This window comes from Cervus elaphus, chromosome 6 (genome assembly GCF_910594005.1).
Source record: "Cervus elaphus chromosome 6, mCerEla1.1, whole genome shotgun sequence".
Classification (NCBI taxonomy): Eukaryota; Metazoa; Chordata; class Mammalia; order Artiodactyla; family Cervidae; genus Cervus; species Cervus elaphus.
In genome coordinates this window covers 37,756,304-37,781,786 of record NC_057820.1, presented here as the reverse complement: position 1 = coordinate 37,781,786, position 25,483 = coordinate 37,756,304, and the positions used below count along the sequence as shown (strand labels likewise).

At 37.2% G+C, this 25,483-nt stretch overlaps 1 long non-coding RNA gene across 1 annotated transcript; it reads right to left on the bottom strand.

Annotated features, from left to right (window-relative positions):
* Positions 1–3,019: 3,019 nt before the first annotated feature.
* Positions 3,020–22,252, bottom strand: LOC122696182. The gene is made up of 3 exons (XR_006341703.1): positions 22,242–22,252; positions 10,309–10,314; positions 3,020–3,184 (listed from the first exon to the last, which is right to left on the bottom strand). It is a non-coding gene; the product is annotated as an uncharacterized LOC122696182 (long non-coding RNA).
* Between the last annotated feature and the right edge of the window lie 3,231 nt (positions 22,253–25,483).

The window sequence follows — 25,483 nt, the reverse complement described above, 5'->3', positions numbered from 1 at the left end:
CTCTGCCTTTTCAAAAACCAGTATGAACATCTGGAAGTTCACAGATCACGTATTGTTGAAGCCTGCCTTGGAGAATTTTGAGCGTTACTTTACTAGCATGTGAGATGAGTGCAGTTGTGTGGTAGTTTAAGCATTCTTTGGCGTTGCCTTTCTTTGGGATTGGGATGAAAACTGACCTTTTCCAATCCTGTGGCCACTGCTGAGGTTTCCAAATTTGCTGGCATATTGAGTGCAGCACTTTCACAGCATCATCTTTCAGGATTTGAAATAGCTCAACTGGAATTCCATCATCTCCACTAGCTTTGTTCTTAGTCATGTTTCCCAAGGCCCACTTGGCTTCACATTCCAGGATGCCTGGCTCTAGGTGAGTGATCACACCACTGTGATTATATGGGTTGTGAAGATCTTTTTTTGTACAGATTTTCTGTATATTCTTGCCACCTCTTCTTAATATCTTCTGCTTCTGTTAGGTCCATACCATTTCTGTCCTTTATCAAGCCCATCTTTGCATGGAATGTTCCCTCGGTATCTCTAATTTTCTTGATGAGATCTCTAGTCTTTCCCATTCTATTGTTTTCCTCTATTTCTTTGCACTGATCACTGAGGATGGCTTTCTCATCTCTCCTTGCTATTCTTTGGAACTCTGCATTCAAATGTATATATCCTTCCTTTTCTCCTTTGCTTTTTGCTTCTCTTCTTTTCCAAGCTATTTGTAAGGCCTCCTCAGACAGCCATTTTGCTTTTTTGCATTTCTTTTTCTTGGGAATGGTCTTGCTCCCTGTCTCCTGTACAATGTCATGAAGCTCTGTACATAGTTCATCAGGAACTGTGTCTATCAGATCTAGTCCCTTAAATCTGTTTCTCACTTCCACTGTATAATCATTAGAGATTTGATTTAGGTTATTTTTAACATGATCCATTTATCTTTTCCCCCCTTATAGTCAGTGCTTTCTGTAACTTATTTTAAAAACTATTTCCTATACAAGAATATGAAGTTTTTTTCATATTACTTTTCTGAAGGATTTTATCACTTCTGTCTTATTCATAATATAATATTCATAATCTCCATGGAAATTTTTATGTAGACTGTGAAGTAAAGGTTCAATTTTTTTTCTATTTTAGAATAACTAATTTCCCAGAATCACATGTTAAAAATACTATCCTGTCTCCATTACCCTGCAGTGCTGCTGTTATTAAAACTAATGTTCGTTTAAATATTCCCAAGACTCATTATCTAGGCTATGTTCTATTCTATTCTGTTTATTATGTTATGTTGTATTCTATTCCATTCTATTCCATTCTTTTATACCTGTTCCAATAGCACACTTACTTATATAGCTTTATAAGTCTCAATATCTGGAAATGTAATTTGTACTACTTGTTTGTTTTTTTCCCCCAAGGATTTCTTTGCAGGTTTTGGCTCTGAAACTTTCTATTTAAAAGTCAGATTTAGCTTCTCCTGTTCTTCAAACACACACACACACACGTGCGCGCGCACACACACACACACACTATGCTATTGGGAAATATATTATATCTGTAAAACCTGGGGGGGGGGGGGAATGGGCAGCTTTAAAAAATTAGGTCTAATATACATGAACATACTGTAACCTACTGTTCTAGGGGCTTCTTTTATTTCTATCTATATAGGTTTATAGTTTTCTTAATAGAGCTTTCTGCATCTTCTGTTATGTTTATTCCTAGATACTTGACATTTTATCTTATTTAAATCATTTAAAGACAACATTGTGTTTTTTCTGGTATATACAAATATAGTTGATTTTATGTTATATTTAAATATATCCTGCATTTTTCTAAATCTTAGGAATACTAATAGTCTAAATATTTTTCTAGATTGTCAATGTATACAATCATTTTATCTGTGAATAGTAAGATACTTTGCTTTGTCTTTCAAGCTCAACAACTTTTATTTATCTTTCTCATTTTATTTTACTGCTTAGAACCCACAAAACTAAATTAACTAAAAATAGTAATGTATAGAGTAGCCTTGCTTTTTTCTAGATCTCAAGAGAAACACTAATTTTTATGATTTTTTTATGATATTTTCTATAGGATTTTACTTGTATAGAAATTTAATCAGATTAAGCAGTTTCCTTCCATTTCAGTTTACCAAAATTTGAATTTTATTAAATATTTCTAAATGTATTGAGATCATAAAAAAATTAACAGTCCAACTTCACATTCCTGGAATTATTTAAGTTTGGATGTAATGTATTATGATTTTTATGTTACTGTTTTCAGTTTGATAATTTTTTCCATTATGATTTCTGCCTTGGGATGATTTCCTCATTATTAATTTCTATCAGATCTTAGTAATGACTTTCCAAGCCCAATCAGTTCAGTTCAGTTGCTCAATTAGAGTCTGACTTTTTGTGACATCATGGACTGCAGCGTGCCAGGCTTCCCTGTCCATCATCAACTCCTTAGCTTGTTCAAACACATGTCCATGGAGTCGGTGATGCCATCCAATCATCTCATTGTCTGTCCTCCCCTTCTTCTCCTGTCTTTAATCTTTCCCAGCATCAGGGTCTTTTCCAATGAGTCAACTCTTCACATCAGGTGACCAAAGTATTGGAACTTCAGCTTCAGTGTCAGTCCTTCCAATGAATATTTAGGTTGGATTTCCTTTATGATGGACTGGTTGGATCTCCTTGCAGTCCCAGGGACTCTCAAGAGTCTTCTCCTACACCACAGTTTAAAAGCATCAATTCTTCAGCACTCAGCTTTCTTTATAGACAAACTCTCACATCCATACATGACTAACTTGACAAACCAGTATGTCTTACTCAGCAAACCAGTATGTTTTACTCACACAGATGTTCTCTTAACCTAAGTTAATGAGGCTATGTATTTGCTTGGAAACCTGTCTTTCTTAAAGATTAATGTCAATCATTTTATGGCCCAGATGACTCACCTTGTGCCAATGTTAACTCAAAATGCATGCTGTGTGTGAGGGGCCTGGTCACTCTCTGAGTTTTGAGACATTTCCTTTCTCTCATTAGCAGCCTACTAGTAGGTATATAACTTCCTGCTAAAGACTAGCAGGGGTGCACTCTTTCTGCCCCATTCTGATGTCTATGTAAGAAGCTTTATCTATCTCTTTTATACCTTAATGAAACTTTATTACACAAAAGCTCTGAGTGATCAAGCCTTGTCACTGGCCCTGAATTGAATCCCTCTCCTCTGGAGGCCAAAAATCCTGGCTTCTTTCATGGCTCAGCAACAACCTTTCACAGGCAAGTCTGACTCAGTCTCTTATGAGGACACTGCTCCTTTCTCCTGGCTCCTGGGGCGCACAAGGTTTTGTTTGTGCCCTCCAAGAGTCTGTTTCCCCAGTCCTGTGGAATTTCTGTAATCAAATTCCACTGGCCTCCAAAGTCAAATCCCCTGGGGGTTCTCAGTCCCTTTGACAGATCCCCAGGTAGGGAAATCTGTTGTGGGTCCTAGAACTTTCTTAACCAAAGAGAATTTCTTTGGTATAATTGTTCTACCATTTGTGGTTTATTGACTTCTGCTTTATTGACAAAGCCAAAGACTTCAACTGTGTAGATCACAACAAAGTGTGGAAAATTCTTCAAGAGATGGGAATACCAGATTTCTCTTGAGAAATTTGTATGCACATCAAGAAGCAACAGTTAGAACTGGACATGGATCAACAGAATGGTTCCAAATTGGGAAAGGGGTACATCAACGGCATATATTGTCACCCTGGTTATTTAACTTCTATGCAGAGTACATCATGCAAAATGCCAGGGTGGCTGAGGCATAAGCTGGAATCAAGATTTCTGGGAGAAATATCAATAACCTCAGATATGCCCTGAATTGAATTTCCCTCCTCTGGAGATCAATAACCCTTATGGCAGAAAGCAAAGAGGGACTGAAGATCCTCTTGATGAAAGTGAAAGAGGAGAGTGAAAAAGCTGGCTTAAAACTCAACATTCAATAAACAAAGATCATGGCCTCTGGTCCCATCACTTCATGGCAAGCAGATATGGGGAAACAATGGAAACAGTGACAGACCTTATTTTCTTGGGCTCCAAAGTCACTGCAGATGATGACTGTAGCCATGAAATGAAAAGACACTTACTCCTTGGAAGAAAAGCTATGACCGACCTAGACAGCATATTGAAAACCAGAGACATCAATTTGCCAACAAAGGTCCGTCTATTCAAAGCTATGGATTTTTCAGTAGTCATGTATGGATATGAGTGTTGGACCATAAAGAAAGCTGAGTGTCGAAGAAGTGATGCTTTCAAAAAGTAGGGTTGGAGAAGACTCTTAAGAGTTTTTTGGACTGCAAGAAGATCCAACCAGTCAATCCTAATGGAAGTAAGTCCTGAATATTCATTTGAAGGACTGATACTGAAGCTCCAATACTTTGGCCACCTGATATGAAGAACTGACTCCTTGGAAAAGACTGAGGCTGAGAAAGATTGAAGGCAGGATGAGAAGGGGATGACAGAGGATGAGATGATTGGATGGCATCACTGACTCAATGGACATGAGTTTGAGCAATCTCCAGGAGTTGGCAATGGACAAGGAAGCCTGGCTTGCCACAAAGAGTCAGACACAACTGAGAGACTACTTAACTGAATGCTTATGATGACTCAAAACAGATGTACAACTTTAGAGTTGTGAGTTAAGTTTTATTTGTGGCACAGTGAGGGCTGCAGCCCGGGAGGCAGCATCTCAGATAGCTCTGAGAGACTGCTCCAAAGCAGCAATGGTTGTGGTTTAGTCGCTAAGTCGTGTCTGACTCTTGCAACTCTGTGGACTGTAGCCCGCCAGGCTCCTCTGTCCATGGGATTTTCCAGGCAAGGATACTGGAGTGGATCGCCATTTCCTTCTCTAGGGGATCTTCCCAACGCAGGAATTGAATCAAGGTCTCCTGCATTGCAGGCAGATTCTTTACCGACTGAGTTACGAGGGAAACCCAAAGCAGCGGTAGTTAAGGTCAATATTTAAGGTTTTGGTGAAGGAAGTTTCAATACCATGAAGTACTCATTTTACAAAAGTTTTTTTTTTTTTTTTTTTTTATTAGTCCTAAGGATCTGATGTCACCATGAAGGGATTTAGTGCTTCTCTAGATATGAGAAGATGCAAGGAGGAGGTCATAAAATCTGTTCCTAAAAACATCCAACTATCTAAAGACCTGTTCCACCAGATTCCCTGCAGCACAGAGTGCCTCACTCCACCCTTAACCCCCTCAGGGGTTGTTGAAGGTCAAAGGCTATAGCAGCATTGGGTTCATGGCACATACCTTTGTTCAAAGGCAGTGCCATTGGTAAGTGCCAGTTTGTAGTTGGCAGTAGATTTGCTAAAGGATGAGATGCTAAAGAACATAATGTGTAGGAAGGAAGTTATATGCAGTTTGATTGACTGAGTTACCACTAATGACATATATTAAACCACAAGTGCCATTACTTTAATAAAATTATGTGTGCAGGTGATAAAGATAATTACCCCATATGGAATGCACATATACCAAACACTGTGCAAGGCAGATGGTAGATGTTATTTTAATCCTTAGATAACTATTATCCGTCCATGTGAGGAATTAGAAGTTTAGAAGTTTAAGTCACTTGTTCAGGTCCAAATTAAGAAGGGGGAGTTACTTCCAAACCTGATCAAAGCAATAGTGAAGAATTATCTCATTCTAAAAATTTAACTTTAAGGTGGTTTTACTGTTATCTGATAGTGATGGGTATTGGAGGAAAAACAAGGTGTTTAGCCATCTAGTGCCAATAAAGCAAAAGACCTGAACTATATTCACTTAGGGCTGGTTCATAAATGCAGTCTCTATTACCAAGCCAAGTCTTCATCTAATCTGTAGCCATATGTTCCATTCTGTAAATTTTCTCACCTTTCCAAACTTGCCTTCTCAAATGTTTAAACCTGTATCACCTCAGAGTAGAATTTTTCTGGGCTCTGTATCCAGCTAGAGACAACCAGATATTTCTAGTTTGCTTATTGTAGGTTCAGAACTGCATTGCTCAGCCTAATGATTGGAGCTAAATAGTGGCCCTAGGTAGGCAGGAACAGTACCAACAAACTATATGAAAGTCACAGTAGTCATTGATGATAGCTTTACATTTCTTTCCCTCTGGCTGCTACAAGTGAGGAAGGTAGACCTTAGGAGCCAGGATAGTTCTTATCTGTCTTAATCCTCTTTGACTGCACAATATGCATTTCTCTAGGCTATGCATTTTTTATTTTTACCAAAAGTTGGTTTCATGCCCGGAGGTAAGCAAGGTGAACAAAAGCGAAGTGTTACTAGTTACATATATTTTATTTAAATAAATTTAAGTCTTAGTGCTATCAAAATAGTTTGCAAATTTTAAGCTCCCCTTTGTAAACTTAGATTTCTTTTTAAAAAGACTTTTAGACACAATTGAAATGGTTGTCTCAAAGTGGGAGTGTGTTGTGCTAATACACTGAAGTCCACTTCCAGATATTTGTGATTATTTTGAGTTACATCATTCTTATGATGTAGCCTTTTTGAAATTCAACATTTATTTTAAGGGTGACTATCAATCACATTAGCATCTGTAAAATGTTTATGGGAAAAGTGAAACAATGTAAGGTGAGAAATACTGGAATATTTATCTTAGACATTCAAAAGTATAAAGAAATCTTTGAAAACTGCATATGTGAAATGATCTTATTCTGTCATCCTAGGGGTTTATTTGTTCTACAACTTCAAGATTTAAGAGTGGACAATTTCTTTGGTAAACATCCTCTGGCAGTTGATGTTTTGGGGAATAATAAATCTAATACTCTATATCACTTTATTTTAACCCCAGGCAGATATTAAATATTATTGTAAGAATGCCTTTTGGGCATCAAATCTTTGCTTATATTATGCCCTAACACTTGTATTAATAACTGTTAAAACTGTGGTTATGTTAAGCTGTTCTCAAGCTATGGTTTGCCCTGTAATTTTACTACTGTTTCCACTTTTTATACATGCAAGAAGAATAGTCTCATGCAAACTACTGACAAATGTTGCTAATTTCATTGCTGGAATTGTTTTATTTAACATTACAAGGAAAATGCTCACACCATTTAATCATGAGTTGTTTGTCTCAGGAGCCCAAACTGTGAAACCAATTGATGAGTTTCTATCAGCAATAAGATGTTTTGGTTTCAAAATCTTACATGAAAGGAGAGTTAAATGATATAACTAAGAGTTTAAATTTATATTTCCACTTTGAATGGAAATTCTTTCCCAGCCCCATCCCCAAGAGTCTTCTAGAACCACTGGGGAAAAAGAGACAACTGTGTAAGTCCTGACTTCACTTTGTAACTTACATAGAGAGCTAAATCTACTTAGTATATCCAGTGTATTCAGAACTCTGAGGAATTACTTTGCTTTGGACTTTTTTTTTTTTTTTAAATTCTAAATTGGAATAAATGGCTGACAACTTCAGTGGGTGAAATGTAGAAGTTCCATCTTCGTAACCTGGTGTTGATATCCAGTAATGCCTGGATGAAACTATAATGTTTACTAACACCAAAAAAAAAAAAAAAAAAAAAGAAAAAAAAAAAAGAAAAGAAAAATGTGTCTATTCTACATATTATTTAATTTGTGTTGACTGTCATGTATATAAATGTAAATCAAATATATGTAAAGTAAATGTGTATGTGTATGTCTGTTTTAATTGAACCAAAGCATGTGTTGCTTTGTTTCAGTAGAGACTAAATTTGAACCAGCAAATGTAAGGCCCTTTTCTTCTTTCCTTAGATCAAAGAAGCACATTAAATAATGGACATAAGAGGTTATTTCACCTGTGCATCTTTCAAGTCCTTAATGTTAACTCTAATCTTTATAGTTCTCCCAAAAATGGGGCATTGTTTTTCATTATTACTTGGGTTTGGAAGTATAGTTTCAGAAGTTTTCATTTTTTCTTTAACTTTTATTTTATATTGGAGTATAGTTGATTAACAATGTCATATGAGTTTGGGTGAAAAGCAAATTGATTCAGTTATCCATATACATGCATCTATTCTTTTTCAAATTCTTTTCCCATTGAGTTATTACAGAATATTGGACACAGTTCTGTATACAATACAGTAAGTGCTTGTTGGTTATCTATTTTAAATATACCAGTATGAATATATCAATCCCAAACTCCCTTTTCTTTTCAGATAACACATACTTCATGGGTTAGGAAACCAGTGTCATGACTTAGCTGGTCTGCTAAGATCACTTTAAGACCAGACTCTATTACTGACCTTCATAAATTCCCACATCCACTGCTGGATCACCATAATATTTGATGTGGCCAGAAATGGTTAGTTTACAACTTGGTGGTAGAATAATGTTCCCCCCTCTTCCTCCACTGCCAAAAAAATTTTAAAAAGTTGCTCATGTCTTTCTAGAACCTTTGAATGTGTTAAAAAAAAATAAATAACATTGTAGACAGAATAAAGGTTTCTAATTAACTGACCTTGATACAGGAAGATTATACTGGAATATCCAGAGGGCCCAATGTAATCACATGGGTCCTAAGTAGAAATAGGAAAATAGTAGAAGTAATAGAATAATAAGCAGAGGAAAGAATCAGACAGTTGTGTGAGAGTGGTATGAACCACTTGACCAATTTTGTTGGTTTTGAAGGTACAGAAGTGGGCCCAGGAACCAAGAAGTGTAGGCAGCTTCTAGAAGCTGCAAAGACAAGAAATCATATTCTCCCCAGAGCTTCCAAAAAAGTAGGAAGTTCCACTTACATCTTGATTTTAGCCCAATAAGACCCATTTCAGACTTCTGACTTCTAAAATCGTAAGTTCGTATAACTTGTTATGGTGGCAATATAAAAGTAATACAGAGCCTGGTTCAAGTAAATCCTGAAAAGTCTGGACATTTCTCTTTTCTAAATCCACAGCTTTCTTGGTTAATAGCAGCAAGGTCTTTTGTCAAACAAAACTTATAGCAAGCACTTGTGATGTTATTGCTTATTTCTTTCTGAAGGGTGCCCGTTTTCTTCATTCAAGGAGCTCTGAGTCTTTGAACTGACTTAAAGGTTCTAGTTCTCTATTTTGATTGCTGAAATCAGGCCTTGTTGATCTGATCTATAGGTTTTTCATATATATTGAAACAGTGAAACATTCTTGAGCTTTTTATCTAGGTTGATTTTAGAAACCACCAGACATGCCTGCCTACCAACAGAGTTCTGATTACTGCTCTACCCTTGCTCTCCGTTATGACACCAGTAGCTTCATTATCTTGCCTGCTAGGTGTGGCTATTTGGTGTCAGCTCTGGACTTCATGATTCTCATGGAACTCATTGCAATGACATTATCTCCCATTTTTAGCCATGGTCTACACTGGAGAAGCCACCATGGTAATTTTTCAAGAATATCATCGGTGTGATTCTTAATGACGTTTTGAAACAAGATCTTAGGTAGCTTGCCATATGTCTTAGTTCAGGCTGTGATAATAAAATACCACAGATTGTGTGGCTTAAAACACAAATATTTATTTCTCACACTTCTGGAGGTGAGGAACCCTGAGCTACACAAAAATTCTAGAAAACATAACTTTTTTTTTTTTTTAGAAATAACACCTTTTATTTATGAATGTTACAGCAGCATAATCTATTCTATTCTGATTATAATAGAGTAGTCTATGTATGTGTGTGTGCATTTATACAAATACAAACACAGATACACTCACACAAGCTAAATAAAGATTGGCATATATTATTTTGTACCTTTTTTGGTGCTAAGAAATATGTTTATAACTCAAAATTTATTTATTGAGCCCCTACCGTATCTTTGTGCTTTTCTGGATGTGGATCCTACATTAGTGAACAAAACAGAAAAAAATGCCCACCCTCAATGGGATTTATTTATATGGTTATTGTCCATGTTTATATGCACATATATTTACCCTATTATTTGTTTTTTACCATGTTAACTAGTTTTTGAGTTTTCAGTTCCTTGGTGCTAAGTTTATTCATGTAGTTACGAGACAGATTTTCAGAACTTTATCGTCTTGCAAAACTGAAACTCTATATCTGTTAGACAACAACTCCCTTTCTACTCCCTCCACCCAGCACTTGGTAAACTACCATTCTACATTGTGTTTCTATGAATTTGACTACGTTAGTCACCTCTTATGAGTGGAATCATATAATTCTTGTTTTGTGAAAGTGAAAGTCACTCAGTCGTGTCCGACTCTTTGCAACCCCGTGGATTATACAGTCCATGGAATTCTCCAGGCCAGAATACTGGAGTGGGTAGCCTTTCCTTCTCCAAGGGATCTTCACAACCCAGGGACTGAACCCAGGTCTCCCACATTGCAGGCTGATTCTTTACCAGCTGAGCCACAGGGAAGCCCAAGAATACTGAAGTGGGTAGCCTATCCCTTCTCCAGTGGATCTTCCCGACCTAGGAATCAAACCAGGGTCTCCTGCATTGCAAGTGGATTCTTTACAAACTGAGCTATCAGTTTTGTCACTAGGTTATTAAAAATTTAACTTTTAGGTTATTAATCTCTAGTGTACAGCAAGGCATAGTAGACATATTATATATTATATATATATATATACTCAATGACCCTACATATATATATTTATTCAATGAAAATACACATACATGCACACACACATAACTTAGAAAAAGAGAGACAAGGTATGTATTTTGCAGCAATGCTTAAATAATATGACAAGAATTAGTGACAACCTAGGAAAAAGTCTGAATTGGTATGTCTTGGTCTAAACTACTAATTTTCTATAGATAATTTTGGTCGTGAGTATAATTATAAGCTATTTCTTCTATAGGAATACAATTAGGAGGGAAAATAGTGAATGTTAAAAAACAATATTTGAAATTATCTCATTCATACAATGTAAGTTTAGTCATTTTATTGATGACTCCTAGGCATTTTGATATGTATTTAGAAAAAGTTACTAAACAATGGCCCAAAACCAGTAAAATAAAATAAAGTAAGGTAAATGTAGAGCCCTGAATTCACATTCCAAAAATTGGGCAACTTTGCACTTTTTATGATCATGAATGCTCCTATTGGACAGGAACTTCCTAGAGATATAATAAGTTCTAGACAAACACAAAACAAAACAAAAACAAGAATGTGGAGAAAAGGAAACCCTCAAATGATGTTGGTGGGACTGTAAATTGGTGCAGTCACTTTTAAAAACAGTACAAAATTTCCTCAAAATATTAGAAATTTAAGTACCATATGGCCCAGCTATTCCACTTCTGGGTATATTTCAAAGGAATAAAAAAACACCAATTCAAAAGATAGATACACCTCTATCTTCATTGCAGCATAATTTGCACTAGTCAAAATATAGAAACAACCTAATCATCTGTCAATGGATGAATGGATAAGAAAATGTGGTTTATATGTAGAACAGAGGAAGAGTTGAAGATGGCAGAGGAGTAAGACATGAGGGTCATCTTCTTCCCATAATACATAAAAAATACAGCTGCATGTGGAACAACTTCTACAGAATACCTGTTGAATGCTGTCAGAAGACCTCAGACTTCCAAAAAAGGCAAGATAATCTCCATATAAAGCAGTAGGGAAAGAGCAGTAAGAAAAACGGAGGGGGGCAGGAGGGAGTGGAGACAAAGGAAACCAGACGGGTGGTACATCTCAAGGAAGGAGCTATGAAGGAGGCAAAGTTTTTGCACACTCAGACACCCCATCAGGGTGAGGACAGTGGGGAGCTTCGGAACCTCAGAAGGGAATGCAGCAACAGGTTCTCGGAAGGCAAACTGCAAAATGGAGAGAATTCATCGTAGATATTGTTGCCAACCAGCACTTCAGTCAAGATGTGGTGTGCAGGTCTTCCATGGCGAGTGAGGTCTGGGTGCTGAGTCTCAGGCTTTGGGGGCCAGACCCTAGGGAGAGGACTGAGATTGACTGACATGAAAGTATTCTGAACAGGCTAGTATAACACAGCTGAGGGAGGCCAGGGAAAAGCCTGGACTTGCCAGAAAGGCAAGAGACCATTGTCGTGGGGACCCTCTAACTCTGCAGACCCTGCCTTCACGAGTGCCATAGGAAGGATGGTCTGGCTGCTTGTGGACGTGCCACAGCCAAGGCTGACACAAATGCCAGAAATTGGGGGGGAGGTGGGCCTGGGGTCTGTGACCCCAGAGGTGGGTGTGATGGCTGCTGCAGTGGCCATGAAGCTGTGAACAGGCACAGGTCACCACCTACAACTTCCTGGGAGCCTCTGCAGCTTGGCTCTTCCAAGGAACCCACAGCCTGGGGGAGTACACGGCCCACCTCTGACTGTAGGGACTTCCAGAAGTCTATATAGCCACTGCCCATCCCAACTGTGGCTGCCATACCCTTCCTCTCCCCAGTGCCACTGAGCAAGTGAGCTCTAATAAGCCTCGGCCTTCACCTCCTCTGGTATGGGCAGGGAACAAATGCTGAAGGATGGCCTACAAGCAGAGGCAGGGCCAAAACCAAAGTGAAGTACCAAGGGCTGCATGACCAAAGAAGAGGAACGGAATCCACTCCTGCAACTGCAGGCGCAGCAGATTAAGTCCCTGCAATTAGCTTAAGACTGTGGACCTTGGGAGCAAATGTGAACTTTGGAAGCAAGTCCAAGATCCCCTGGAGAAGAGAAAGGCTACCCACTACAATATTATGGCCTGGAGAATTCCATGGACTGTATAGTCCATGGTGTCGCAAAGAGTTGTATACAATTGAGCCACTTTCACTTTCACAAGCTGGACTAAGGCCAGATCTGATTCAGAACTGACCCCAAGGTGCCCACAGCAAGCCCAGAGACCTTCTGAAAAGCACTGGAGGACTTTCTGAGTAGGCAGATTGGTTAGAGCTCACTGTGTGACAAGGACAACTGATGTCACAGGCAAATATTCTTCCTACCACTCTATACATACATGCTTTTTTGTTTTGTTAAATTGTTGCTGCATTTTATTAATCCTTTAATTTTTATTTTACTTACTTTTTCTTCTTTTTAATCCCTTTATTTTTAAATTAATTTTATTTATTTTCTCCTATTTCTACACTAACTTTCCATTATATTGCATTTCCTCCCATGTTTCTAGTTTTGTTTTTGCTACTCTAGTTTTTAGTGTTTATTTTCATTTATGGATTTATTGGTTTGATTGCTGTCTTCTGTTTTACTTCCTCTCTTTATTTTTTCTTCTTTTCTTCTTCTTGTGAGTGTAAGTTTGTGTTTCTTTATGTGTTCCTGTCTGATTAATATTGTTTTTACCATTTGTCTTGGGGCTTTTCTGTTGGTTGTTTTTGTTTGTATGTTTGTTTGAATTTTTTCTCTTTCTTATTTATTTATTTATCTTGTTTTCTTTTTTATTTCTTTCTTTTCCCCTTCTATGCTGTGTGGCTTATGGAGACTTGGTGCTCCAGAAAGTGATCAGGCCTGAAGCTCTAAGGTGGAAGATCAGAGTACAGGATATTGAAACACCAGAGAACTCCTGACCTCATAGAATACTCATCAGCAAAAGCTCTCTCAAAGGCCTCCATTTCAACACTCACTAAGACCTGGCCCCACCCAAACGTCAGCAATCTCCTATGCTTGATGTCTCACACCAAACAACTAGCAGAACATGAACACAAGCCTACCCATTAGCATACAGGCTGCTGAAAGTCATACCAAGCTCACAGACACCCCATAACATAACACTGGGTGTGATACTGCCTTTTAGAAAGATAAGAGCTAGCTCCAGCAGCCAGAACATAGGTACCGATCCTAGCTACCAGGAAAACTGTCCAACCCTACCCACGGGGAACAAACTCCATAAGTAAGAGGAGCTATGACCTTGCAGTCTGCAGAAAGGAGACCCCCAAAACAATAAATTAAACAAAAGGAAAATACAGAGAAACATGCAGCAAATGAAGGAGTGTGGTTAAAAAAATAAAAGAAAACCATCAGAACAAGCAAAAAGAAAATGGAAAGTCTACCTGAAGAAGAATTCAGAGTCATGGTAGTAAAGATGATTCAAAACCTAAGGGATAAAATGGAGGCACAGATAAATTAAATGGAAGCAAGAATTGAGAAGATACAAGAAATATTTAACAAGGACCAAGAAGAACTAAGGAACAGTCAACAATGAACAATGTAACTCAAATGAAAAATACACTAGAGGGAACCAATAGCAAAATAACTGAGGCAGAAGAGTAGATAAGTGAGCTGAAATTTATAATGGTAGAAATAACTGGAGCAGAGCAGAATAAAGAAAAAAAGTGAAAATAAATGCAGATTGTCTCAGAGACCACTGCAACATTAAATGCACCAACATTCAAATTATAGGCATCTGAAGAAGAAGAGAAAAATAAAGGGTATGAGAAACTATTTGAAGAGATTTTATTTGAAAAATTCCCTAACATGGGAAAGGAAGTAGGTATCCAACTCCAGGAAGCCCAGAGAGTTCTATACAGTGTAAGCCCAAAGTAACATGTCAAGACACATATTAAGCAAAGTAGCAAAAATTAAACACAAAGAAAAAAAATTTTACAGCAGCAATGGAAATCAACAAATAACATAAAAGGGAATCCCCATAAGGTTAACAACTGATCTTTCAGCAGAACTTCTGCAGGCCAGAAAGGAGTATCAGGATGTAGTTAAAGTGATGAAAGGAAAAAAAAAAAATCTGTATACAATGGGATACTGTTCAGTTGTTTATAAAATGAAATCCAACCATAGTGGGCAACATAGATAACTTGAAAGTATTAGGCTAAGTGAAATATGTTCATTGAAAAAAATACAAACAGCATATTATTTCACTCATATGTAGAATAAAAAAATAAATAATACAAATGAATAAACAAGATGAAACCAAATCCATAGATACAGAGAATAGATTAGTGATTGTCAGGGAGAAGGGATTTGAGATTGGGTGAAGTGGGTTAAAGGGGTCAGCTGAATGGTGATAGGTGGTAACTAGTCTTGTGGTAATGATCATTTTGTGATATATACAGGTGTTGAATTAAAATGCTATACACTTGACACATATAATAAAAATAATTTCAAATCATATACAGTATGTTCTCTTATCCCATAGGAATTAGAAATCAATAAGATGACTTGGAAAACCTCAAAACATTTACAAATAACACAGCTAGTTCTAAATACATAGGTTAATGAAGGAATCACAATTGAATTTATGAAATATTTCAAACTTGTGTAAATGAAAATGTAACGTAAATTTTGGCCCAATACCAAGTTCTTTGAATACAGTCATACCCATTTGTAGCGACTGGTTGCTTCCCTTTACAAGGGTAGAAAAAAAGCAGTTGAGATAAAGACCATATGGTATGGCCACAGAATATAAAGTGGTTAGTGGTGGTTGTGGTCTCACATGCTCAGTAATGTTCAACTCTTTGCAACTCCATGGATGGTAGCCCTCAGGCTCCTCTGCCCATGGAATTCTGGAATGGGTTGACATTTCCTACTCTAGGATCAAGTAGTTACTATCCACCATATTGGGGTCTTCCTAAGCGTCTCAGTGGTAAAGAAACTGCCTGCCAATGCAGGAGACATGAGATGTGGGTGGTTCCATCCCTTGGTCAGGAAGATCCCATGGAGTAGGAAATGGCAACCCACTCCAGGATTCTTGCCTAGAAAATCCCATGGACAGAGGAGAATGACAGGCTACAATTATTTTCTCATTGTTGTTCAGTTGCTAAGTTGTATCTGACTCTTTTCAACCCCATGGAATGCAGCATGCTAGGCTTCCCTGTCCTTTACTATCTCCCAGAGTTTGCTCAAATTCATGTCCATTGAATCAGTGATACTATCTAACCATCTCATTTTCTGCCACTCTCTTCTTTTTTTGCCTTCAGTCTTTTCCAGCATCAGTATCTTTTCAAATGAGTCAGCTCTTCTCATAAGGTGGACACAGGATTGGAGCTTCAACTTCAGTGTCAGTCCTTCCAATGAATATTCAGGGCTGATTTCCTTTAGGATTGCCTAGTTTGATGTCCTTGCTGTCCAAGGGACTCTCAAGAGTCTTCTCTAGCACCATAGTACAAAAGCTTCAATTAGTTGGCTCTCAGCCTTCTTTGTGGTCCAGTTCTCAGATCCAGACATGACTACTGGAAAAACCATAGCTTTGACTATATGCATCTTTGTTGGCAAAGTGCTTTTTAATACACTCTGCTTTTTAATACACTGTCTAGGTTTGTCATAGCTTTCCTTCCAAGGAACAAGTGTCTTATAGTTTCATGGCTGCAGTCACTGTCCACAGTGATTTTGGAACCTAAGAAAAGAAAATCTGTCACTGCTTCCACTTTTGCCCCTTCTATTTGACATGAAGTGAGGGGACCAAATGCTATGATCTTAGTTTTTTTTTTTTTTAATATTGACTTTCAAGCCAGCATTTTCACTCTCTTCTTTCACCCTCATCAAGAGGTTCTTTAGTTCCTCTTCAGTCTCTGCCATTACAGTGGTATCATCTGTGTGTCTGGGGCTGTTATTTCTCCTGGCAATCTTGATGTGATTCCTCCAGCCTAGCATTTCACGTGATATACTTTTCATAGAAGTTAATAAGCAGGGTGACAATATACAGCTTTGTACTCTTTTCCCAGTTTTGAACCAGTCAATTATTCCATGTCCCACTCTAACTGTTGCTTTTTGGCCCCCTTAGAACTTTCTCAGAAAATAGGTAAGATGGTCTGGTCCTCCTGTCTCTTTAAAAATTTTTCATGGTTTGTTGTGATCCACATAGTCAAAGGCTTTAGCATAGTCAGTGAAGCAGAAGTAGTTGTTTTTCTTCAATTCCTCTGCTTTCTCGGACACAGCTGAGCTGCTAAGCATGTGCACATCCTGTCTGTTTATGGAAGCAGATAGCCCACTTCTATCTTAAAGTGATTTGCATGTCTGGTGTACCTGTGCCTGGCATATAATAGACATTCAATAATTACAGTAGTATTTTTGGTAATTGTTTTTATTTACCTCTGATACCATGAAACTATTACTGCCATCCCAATACTCCTATTCTGAGATGATCTCATTTATAACATAGACTTTGTTGAAGACTCTAAGATAGTACTTCACTTTGTACATATTAGATATGCTTTCTACCTCTTTGGTTTTTGTCCTTCTTTTCACCTCTGGATACATCAAGATATTTGTGAAGCCCTAATATAAATGCTTGATATTATCCCAGCAATGAACTGGCATAGAGAGAACTGTACACAACCACATCTGTGTGGGACAAGCATAATTCTTCAGCATTAGAAGTGCTTTTAGGGGAAGATGGTAAATAATGACTCTCTGTGAAAGTCACAGAGCTTTTAGAAGATGGATGGATTTTTTTATCCTTATATAAGGGCTAATGTTTATGTCAGTGACATTTTACAAACAAATGAACAATGCTTCTTCTTAGACTGCTAAATTTGAAACCAGAAAGGAGATGATAGGTAGCACTCATCATGTAGTTAAATTATGCTTACTAGCTACTGGGTGATAAGATGTAGCTTGGGCAATCAATCAATTTTGGGGCATATTTTTAATTTCTCCAGGTATTTGTAGGGATTGATTACTATTGTTCCATTAGGTAACATCATTGCATTATTTTAAGGTTGATATCATTAGCTGCAGACACATGCAAAATATAAGAACTAAATGTTAAAAGACAAGGTGACCCTCTATCTTAGAATACAGATAAATAGTAAATGAGCTCTATAACCTCCAACATTGAGGTTTCAAGGTAATTTAATAACAAAAGCCTTAGCTAAAATACTGAAGTGTGATACTATATATCACAGTCAGAGGCATTCACTGACTGTAAGGGCAATTAGTTACCGTGACTTTTCCAATCCTACCATATTAAATTTAATTAATCTATCATTGATTGAAAGATACCTTGTTTTTATTAGACACTTTCTAGGCATTTGCTGATATTAATAAAACTAGTATATTTATAGTTTTAGCCTAGAGAGATGGGTGTTTATTCATTTCTAAGACAATGATTCATACATTATGTTTAGATTTTATGAAGGCTGTCTATGGGTCAAGGTCACATGCATACAGCTGTGTGTGTGTGTATATGTCTGAAAAAGGGAAGAGAGAGAAGGAGAGTTATGGAAGGAGGGAGAGAGAGACACAGGGAGGGAGAATTATATTGCTCAGTTCTTTTTTCCTTTTGACTTTGAAAGTGAAATGCTCCACCCTACCCCCACCCACCCTGCTGTCTTTTCCCGTTAGACTTGCTATCTCCAAGAAGGCAGAAACTAGATGTTGGTGTTTATAATGCACGAATACTTTGCACAACATTATGTTCTTATAGATATTAATTCTGATTCCAAAGGAGCAGCAGCTGATATTAAAACTGTTACAAAGTAAAGAAGGGAAATGCATGGAACAAGAATTCATCTCAATTATTATAAATGGCAGTCCTCCAGTGACATTTAGATAGTGTATCTTAGATATTAAGAACTCCAATTTCAGAGTCAGAAAGACATAAGCTTGAGTCCCAGCTTTTCTGCTGAGATTTGCTGATATCAGGTGAGGTAATTAAATCTTATTTTATTCATTGATGAATGGGTAAAACAAAAATACCTATTACATTGTCTTGTGTGAATTCTTATTATCATTGTTATGTATTTTTTCATGATGTCTATGCAATTGCATTATTGAAAGTGTGTTTCATCTCTAAGATGTTCAAAAAATGTACAGCAGTCTGCCTAGTATGTGGCAGAGAGAGAACACTAAGAAAATAGCACCTGCAGCTGTTGGATACCTACCAATTAGCCATTCTTCTCATTTTTGCAAACAGGATGATGATTTTATTCACATTTAGGGGAAGGCTGTGTGCTGCACAGAGCATGGCTAGTAATTGATATAGTCAGTTATACAAATCCTATACTTCTTCACCTGGTTTAGGATTGAGCATGTGACCCTGTTCTGGCTAAAAAAAAAAAAGTAAGAATAACACAGCTGAGGGACTTTAGACAAAAATTTCCTCTCTAATTAAAAAGGATGGTGCATAAGGGGGCCCTTCATTTCCTTCCCACCTTTGCCTTTCAACACAGTTATTTTTGACTGAGATTTGCAGCAGCTTTGGATGATCGTGAGGAAAGAGATAGGAGAATCATAAACGATTGAGAGGTCCGATGTGGTTGAGCTACTGAATTAACCTCTGATCTTCTTGTCCTTCAAGATTTATTAATAAAACCATATGTTTATGTCACTGATGGTAGTTATGTTACTTGAAGCCAAAAGCATTTTAGGGCTACTGTTCTAGTTAAAATGCATGATTTTATCAAATTCTTTCTTTGGACGCTCTCAAATGAATAGTCTAATAATCTAATAAACAATATGTTTCATGTATTCAGTTATTCAACACAAGTTTCTTAAGCTCAAAAAGTGAAACAAATATTTATTAGACACTGGATGGGGGATGCTGAACAAATTAGGACAGTTAGTGAGCAACAGTACCTTATACTGAAACCCTATGGGCGGTGAAGTGTGTCAAAACAGAGTTGTAATCTGGATGTTATCAATAGCAAGCTGTGTGGCCTTTAGGACAACACTTAGAGTCTCTGAAAAACAAGGATAAAATCGTTTCACCCCTAACATTGCCTCCAAGATTAGTGTTTGAAGTTACCTCAATGAAAAATTAATCAATCAATCTATGAGAGAAATGGAAAATTTTATTCCAGCCAGATTGAGAGCAATAACTAAGGAAGAGCATCTCAGAAACCTCTAAGAACTGTTGTGCCAATTTGAAGTCAAGGCACAGTTCTGAAGGTTTTTGAGACAGAGGGCTGTACATTAAATGATGTGTTATTGACTGTTTACACAATCCAGATCTAAGTGTTATGTGGTCCTCATAAGATCAAGAAGGAATGCTATTTTTTAAGAAGTTGTTTTGTTGGTGCTAGGGGAGTGTTTGCTTTATGGTTGAGCAGGTATTTCTGCCAATGGGGGAGATTTGGTCGATGCATACTGTGAATACACAGTGCATAGTGTCATGAGAGAGGAGGCCACAGGGCAGAGAAAGCTGTTTAATTTTTTTGTCTTGCCATAAAATATGAGGTTTTTTTTTTTTTTTTTTCGGTACTATCTCTAAACTCAATATGTAATAGTTGAATGTATGAGCAAGTGGCATATTCTGCCATTGTTCCTAATAATGATATTTTGCTTAAAGTTTAGCTTTCTAAATAGAATGAAATAAAATTCATTTTAGAACACATCACTTAAAAAACAGTTATTACAAATGTAGATAAAGTTGTTAAAATGTTCACGAACCTAAGATTCCTGGGAGGGTATGATCTACATTCCTTCTATTTTCTCGTGGACTTTCTACACTGCCTTACATTGCAGCTACTAGTCACCTATCTTTTGCTGCAGTGATTTTAATGATTTAAGCCAAAATAAAATCTGTGTATGCTCACTTATTTTGTTTGAAAATAGAAGTCTAGGACAATCAATTAAAATTTCCTCACTTTAAAACAAGTAAGTATAACTTCTCATTCAAAGTGTAATTAATGCACAGAGAACATTTTATTGTGATAAGTTTAAATGTATATAATGACAACCCACTCCAGTATTCTTACCTGGAAAATTCCGTGGACAGAAGAGCTGAGCAGGCTACAGTCCATGGGGTTGCAAAGAGTTGGACATGACTGAGCGATTAATACACACACACACAATGACTATTATTAACATCAATATGTGTGTGACCTTTATTAATTTTCACCTATATTTTACTGGCATATACACAAAATCATATAGGGGAAAATTATATATAGCTAAGGATCTTGGAGCCTTATTGAATATAACCTAAAAATTAGATATATTTTCAAATCACTTAAACAGGTATTAACAATAGTAATCAACTCCTCCTAAGTCAATTCAGTTGTGTTAGATTCTGCAACCCCATGGACTGTAGCCCACCAGTTTCCTCTATCTGAGGGATTCTCCAGGCAAGAATACTGGAGTGGATTGCCAGTTCCTTCTCCAATAGTTATCAAAGTTAACATATACTGAGTACCTGCTATATGCTAGACACTTATTCTAAGCACTCTATGTATAGTAACTCACTTAAACCCATGCTGTTGCTATTATTATTCCTATTTTACAGAGAAGGAAACTGAGGCACAAGGGGATTTATTAACTTGCTTAAGCGTATACAGCTATTAAGTGGTAGATCTGGGAAATAATCTGGCATATGATCTAAGCACTCTGCTATAGAACCCATGCTCTTAACCATAACATACATTACTTGGAGGTGGTGAGATTTATAGTAGTCCATCATTAGTACATGCTAATGGTTCAGTTTTTAAAAGCTTAGGGATTCTGAAAAATAAAAAAGTCAATAATACTTTGAATAAATATTGGTACTCTCTTGTAGGAAGAAGGGTCTTCTTAAAAACTGAGGATAGATTATGCTTTGAATGTTGTTCAGTCGCCCAGTTGTGTCCAACTCTGTGCTACCCCATGGACTGCAGCACTGCAGGCCTCCCTGTCCCTCACCATCTCCTGAAGTTTGCTCAGGTTCATGTCCATTCATTGCATCTGTGATGGCATCCAATCATCTCATCCTCTGACACCCTCTTCTCCTTTTTTGGATAGGCAGTGCGTAAAAGAGGTGTGCAGCTAAGCAAAGAGCATGAGTAAAAACATTCATGCAGCAATGAGCTTGTAACACATAAGGCACATTAAGGAAATTGATGAAAATAGCCTCAGAAAAAAATTTAAAAATCACTTTATAGTCTATTCCTTTTGTTGTTGTTGTTTTCATGTTTCCCTTTTCCCTTCAGGGCCTCCTCTCAGTCAAATGAGGTGACAGGCTTAATAATAACTCCCCAAAGATGCCCACGTCCAAACTGAAACTTTTGAAAATGTTCTTACATGGCAAAAGGGACTTTGCAAATATAATTTAGATTTCAGAATAGATAAATGAATTTCAGAATAGATAAATTATCTCAGATTATCTGGGTGGATCCAATCTTATCCTGTAAGCTCTTGAGAGAGAAAAATTTCCTTGGTTGGAATCGAAGATGCAACAGCAGCAAAAGGTAAATGGGATACAACACGAGGTGAAAACAGAGAGGTCCCAAGCCTGAGATGAGAGGGATTCACTGTGCTGTTTCTGGTTTTGAGATGTAACAGTCCCATCAACGAGGGCTAAAGAGAGGTTTCTAGGAGTTAAGGTGTCTCTGGCTGACAGAAGCAAAGAAAGGGAATTAATCTTACAACTTTATGGACTGAAATTGGACAGCAATATGAACGAGCTTAGACTGGATTCTTCTCCAGAGCCTGCAATAAGGAACAGATTCCTGTTGACATCTTGGTTTCCATCCAGTGAGACCTTTCTCAGATTTCTGACCCTACAGAAACTGTGAGGAAAAAAAAAATTGTGTGCTGTTGTAAACAGCCAAGTTGTAGTAATCTGTTACAACAGTAATAGAAAACAAATATTGATGATGTGCTGAAGATCATATATGGACTATGGAAGAGGCAAGGGCAAGTAAGTGGTAAAATTTCTATCACTTCAAGTCCTGACAATAATGGAGACATATATAAATACTTCAAAAATCTTTTTTCTCAGATTATTCAGAAGCCTGATATTTAAAATGGTTTATTTCTACCTTTTTTCTCTCTTAATGTTTAAGTAAATGAGTTGTCATTCCTTAAAGTGGAGACATTACTTTGCCAACAAATGTCCATATAGTCAAGGCTATGGTTTTTCCAGTAGTCATGTATGGAGGTGAAAGTTGGACCATAAAAAAGACTGAGAGCTGAAGAATTGATGCTTTGGAACTGTGGTGCTGGAGAAGTCTCTTGAGAGTCCCTTGGACAGCAAGGAGATCAAACAAGTCAACTCTAAAGGAAATCAACCCTGAGGATTCTTTGGAAGGACTGATGCTGAAGCTGAAGCTCTAATACTTTGGCCACCTCATGCAAAGAGCCGACTCATTGGAAAAGACCCTGATGCTGGGAAAGACTGAAGGCAGGAGAAGGGGATGACAGAGAACAGGATGGTTGAACGCCATCACTGACTCAAAGGACGTGAGTCTGGGCAAGCTCCGGGAGATAGTAAAGGACAGGGAAGACTGGCATGCTGAAGTCCATGGGATAGCAAAGAGCTGGATGTGACTGAGCAACTGAACAACAACGACAAAGCGGAGATGGAAATGTCAACCCACTCCAGTATTTCTACCTGGAGAATCCCAGGGACAGAGGAGCCTGGCGGGCTGCAGTCCAGGGGTTCGCACAGAGTCAGACACGACTGAGTGACTAACTCTATCCAAATGCTTTAAAAATGGTAAATTTAAATTGATAGTCTACTCCATTTCCTGTCTCTCCACATCAGGAGTTTTCATTTAACCGGGGGTATCTTTCATCTTAGTCAATATATATAGGAAAGTAGTGGAACTAGAATCTTGCTTACTTTGAGAGTTCTATGAGACTAGATCCTTTATGAATTGTTATAGGGGAGGAAAAGAGAAAACAGTCTTTTCCTACTGGCATGTTGAAATATAAAAAGAAAAGATTTACTGTTCATGAGGAAGATACCAGTAACCCAGGTTACTTGTGGTTTCTAAAATACGAGGCTGTGTCTCTTGCCAAGGGAAAAGTTTCCAGCATTGAATATGCATTTCCTATTGGTGTATCTTTGTGTGACTTTCTATATTCCAGGCTTCATTGTGGTCTACTGCCCTCATGTGAATCTGTTTGTGAGGGTTAAAAACAACTGCTTAATTACAGATAATGATCATGTTAATACTCTACCTCCTCTCTTTTTAGCATTGATCTATTTAGTTTTATATTTATAAATATGATAATACTTAAATTTTGAATAAGTTCTTTCAACATCAAAAATGCAAATTATACCTAAAAAAAGTGGTCTATCCTAAACAAAGCTATATCTGAAATTTAGGAAATAATGGAAAAAACCTTCTGAGCTAGGGTAAAGACTGTATTTTCTTTCCTTGATTGATTTTAAATTAGATTTTTTTGTTGGTTAGCTATTTTTTGTTGTTGCTTTTACACTGAGATAATTAAGGCTATGTTGAACAGAGATGTCTTTTTTTTTTTTTTTTTGGTGATTGTATTTCTAATGATGACACATTAGAAAGGAAAAAACACAGGATTTCAAGTGCTACAGGCTTAACCACAAGTAAAGACAGAGTTAGAGGGGTTGTTAGGTTGAGATGAATTCTAGTGATTTAAATTATATTTCTCTAATTTGTTTTGAAGCTAGCTCTCATGTTTTAATATGTATGTTTTATATTATGTTGATTCCAGGACTTAGAACATTGATTGTCTCATTGTTTTTTAAAAAGAAAAGCATGAACAATTTATTATTCTGTTTAATTGTTCTATTACAGGACAAATTGTTTAGAATCTTCCTACCTTAACTGGTGCTACCCTAGTGGTTCAAATGTAAAGAGTCTGCCTGCAATGCAGGAGACCTGGGTTCGATCTTCCCTGGGTTGGGAAGATCCCCTGGAGAAGGAAATGGCAATCCACTCCAGTATTCTTGCCTGGAGAATCCCATGGACAGAAGAGCCTGGCAGGGTACAGTCCCATGGGGTCTCAAGAATCGGACACAACTCAGTGACTAAATCATGGTCAGTTCAAGCCAGAAGCCAGGGGCTGAGCTCAAAATGGGTGGGGAAGACAGTGGAGGAGGGGAGGAAGGCATTGATTTAAAACTGCAGTTAACTCTTGTACAACATGGGAGGTTAGGGGCCAACCCCCATGCATTCAAAAATCCACATATAACTTTAGCTTTACTGATAACATAAGCAGTCAATCAACATTTTTTGTGATATATGTTTTATAAGCTGTATTCTTTTCTTAATTCTCTCACTTTATTCTTTTTGAAAATTGTATTAACTGTTCTACTTGCCTTGATTTTCTTTTTCTTTTTTTAATTTATTTTTTAATTGGAGGACAGTTGTTTTACAATATTGTGCTAGTTTCTACCATACATAGGCATGAATCAGTCATAGGTATACACATATCTCCCCAGTCTTGAACCTCCCTCCCATCTCCCACCCCTCTAGGTTGTCAAGAATGGGTTGAGCTGCCTGTGCCATACAGGAAACTCCTACTGGTAAACTGTGTTCCTACAATAAAGTAAGCTAGAGAAAAGAGAATGCTATTAATAAAATTGTAAGGAGAAAATGCATTTACAATCCTGTACTATACTTATTCATACTGTAAGTTTGTGTTGTCTGTTTATAAGATGAATCTTCCATCAGTAAATAGATGAATATTTTCTCATATGATGATGAACATACTGTAGATGCTAATTCTAGACATCAAAAATGAAAAGATATGAAAAAAAGTAACTTTTATTTACAAGTATAATGATGTGTGCATTGATAAAAACTAGCAACAATATAATTGCTTTATGGTAGCCTAACCTATAGACTAATGAATGGGTATTACAAAATCTTTGACATACATAATTGCAGTCATATTCATAGTACAGTATTGGAAGCATTGTTACATTAAAAGCACATGTGATG